We start from the raw sequence: 3,426 nt of genomic DNA on the forward strand, positions 1-3,426 counted from the left end.
TTGAAACAAAAGATACACCAAGATGTACAACAAAAACCTGCACTTCCATGTGTGTTGTGTAGTCACCTTTTTAAAAATCTATTTCAAACATGCTAAACCCAATTCAAATATTTTTCTGTGTGTAACTGCACTCAAAATCATCCCTTTGTCCTTCTGCACATGACATGCTTATAGCATCTTATCAGAGTACAGTCTGGTCCTGGAGCCATTGAAGGTATCCAACTTTGTAGCCGTTCCATACTCTTCCATTGTCTTCCAACTTAGCCAAAACCTTGTTGCCACAGCATTCATGTATATATATTTTTCTTTTCATTGTGCAAAAAGTCTAGACTGTTAGAAATCCTTGACCCTTTTTGCCAGTAGTGAACAGTCAGTCATGCTGTCTGTGAAATAAACCAAAGATTTCCTTGATGTCATTCCATAGGCAGGCTATTCTGCAGGTCGGTAGTCCACTCCATAGGCCTTATATCTATAGTCAAAGTCAAAATAACAACAATCCGCATGCCTTTTGTACTACGAAAGGTACTCTGAAAATAGGACCTGATTAACAAGGGCCTGAGTGAATGGTTAAATATACACACACATAGTAGCAGCTAAAGGTTGGTGGCAGTGAAAAAGGAAGAGAGGAAATGTGAAGATTAGTACAGAAAACACATTTATTCCTGTGGTGATTTAAAGATGCTTGGTGTCAGAGAGGAGAAGTACGAGTGGCAAATGTTGGATTAGCCCAATTTGACTTACTGTTGAGATACACATAGGATTGAGGAGGAAACAGAACAGCAGAACAATCATGTTCATACATGACAATTCAGAAGAGCATCAAAGGAACATTAAAATGCAAAACTGCTTATATACCACCTCATGCTTCTTAAAACACACTTTGGATTTAATTATATAGGCTACACATGAAAGTGGGCAGGGAAAATAAACACCATCTTCCCTGCCTACTTTCAGAAGACAATGAGTCAGCAAACCAAGAAGAACACAACATGAGCCAAAACAGGGTAAGAGCAATAGTATTCTCAAGGAATTCCTTTATACAGTTCAAAGAAAAGCAGTTTTCCACAAAGTAAAACACCCATAGCTGTTTTTAGGAAAGAGCACACCTTTTCTAAAGCTAACAGATCTTAATTGCCCATTCAAGATCAAGCCATTCTAAAACAGTTTGCATTCCTATAAGCCTAGCTCAGGACTGCATCTTCTTTCCTCTCACTTGTTCCCAAGCTACTGTGAGGATTGCACTTGTAAGCATACAGCAAGTAGGGAAGCCTATTGTTTTGATCCTGTGCATCAAACCTACTCTACACCACTGGTTCTTAACCTTGGGTTACTCAGGAGTTTTGGACTGCAACTCCCAGAAGCCTTCACCACCAACTGTGCTGGCTGGGGTTTCTGGGAGTTGCAGTTCAAAAGCATCCGAGTAACAAAGGTTAAGAACCACTGCTCTACACCACTGAGAACATTTGGTTAAAAACAGGTCTTGGTCTTGAGTTCCCATGTAATCTTACACTTCCTCTGAAATTACACTTCCTCTGAAACCATTGTCCCAACTCTGAGATTAATTTAATTTAACTTGAGTTAATTTAATTTAACTTGAGTTAATATTCTCCAGAAACGGTATTATGTGAAAAATTAAATTCATTTCCCAATGGGACTAAGTAACCACATGAGTGATTGCTGCTTAGCTCAGGATCATGAGCACCCTTAAGGGGAAAAGACATGAGTTTGCCTAGCTGCATTTGGCGAATTAGCTTGGTTTTGCATTGTACTGTAATTAGTCAGTTGGGATATAATAATAATTTGTATGCCTGGAAGAACAAAAGAACAAATACATATTTATTTTAATATGTGATCTGATACGTTAAGTAACAGTACAATTATCAGAACAGCTTGGCCGGAGTAAACAAAATATTTGTTCTTCTTTGGCTTATATCATGCAAATACATTCACTTGTACAATGGCTCCAGGAAAATGATTGAGTTACAAGCTGGTAAGAAGACACTGAGAAGGATATGCTTTGCTCTTGGATATGTTTCAATGACTATCTTTCTTTAAAATTTTCCAACACTGTTGGATTTTCTGTTTATTCATACTGACAGTGTTTGTATGATACAATTTGAATGTAATGATTCATACTTTGAATGGTTATTTATTTGGTTTATATGCAGCTTTTCTCTCAAAACACATTGATGGGCAGCAGGGGGGAATTACAATTACAGCAAAGATCTTATATGATTGGCAGAAACAGGGCCAAGTTACTTGCCATCAAGTTGTCTCTGACTTATGGCAACCTTCTGAATGACTAACCTCCTAAATGTTCCATCATTAACAGCTCTGCCCAGAGCTCGCAAACTCCAACCTATTGCTTCCTTTTTGAAGTCAACCTGCCTCATATTTATTCTTCCTCTTTTCCTGCTACCTTCAACTTTTCCTAGTGCTGTTGTCAGTTTGGGTCCACATTACTTGAAATAGCATCTTGTCCCAGTTTCAACTGCCTGACCCACCAGGTCATCACAGATGAGGTTCCTCCGGGTAGCCACCGCATGGGAGGCCCGTAAATCTACAAGAGGAAGGGCCTTCTTTGTCGTGGCTCCATCTTTATGGAAGCAACTCCCAGATTCCATAAAGAAGGCCTCCCTGGTGACATTTAAGAAGCAACTGAAGACATGGCTCTTCAAGAAGGCCTTCCACTCCAACCCTAGTTGAGCCCAAGTACTGTTACATTTCTGCTTAGTTATTTGTTTTCTGTATCTTTGTTATTCTTCTGTTTTATGCAGTTTTATTAATGCTCTAGTGCCCTCTGTTTTTATATGGTTACGTTGCTCATGTTTTTACTATACTAAATATTTGATTCCATGTTTTGTATGTAAAATTTGGTTTCTTCCACCAATTTTAGTCTTCATCTGAATCCATTCTGGCTTTCTATATATGTTTTGTGTACAGCTTGAACAGATAGGAAGATAAATAGCTTCTTGTTCAGTATATAAGTTACAAATCAGGGCAATCAAATAGAAGATGCACCTATTTATTCCAGAATGAGCCATTGCTTTTCATCATTCACAGAGGTTTTTCTATAAGCAAAGCAAAGCGTGCTGCTTATATAGCAAAGCGTGCTGCTTATATACCGCCCCATAGCGCTACAAGCACTCTCTGGGCGGTTTACAATTTAATTATTCAGGCTACACATTGCCCCCCCCCCCAGCAAGCTGGGTACTCATTTTACCGACCTCAGAAGGATAGAAGGCTGAGTCAACCTTGAGCCGGCTACCTGGGATTTGAACCCCAGGTCGTGAGCACAGTTTTAGCTGCAGTACAGCGGTTTAACCACTGCGCCACAAGGCTCTATAGTCTACAAAGTCCAGAGTGATATTCTTCTAAATTGCTTTGATATGCTCCAGTAGCTGATATATATTGTGCCTCTTCCTT

Source organism: Pogona vitticeps, chromosome 3 (genome assembly GCF_051106095.1).
Source record: "Pogona vitticeps strain Pit_001003342236 chromosome 3, PviZW2.1, whole genome shotgun sequence".
NCBI lineage: Eukaryota > Metazoa > Chordata > Lepidosauria > Squamata > Agamidae > Pogona > Pogona vitticeps.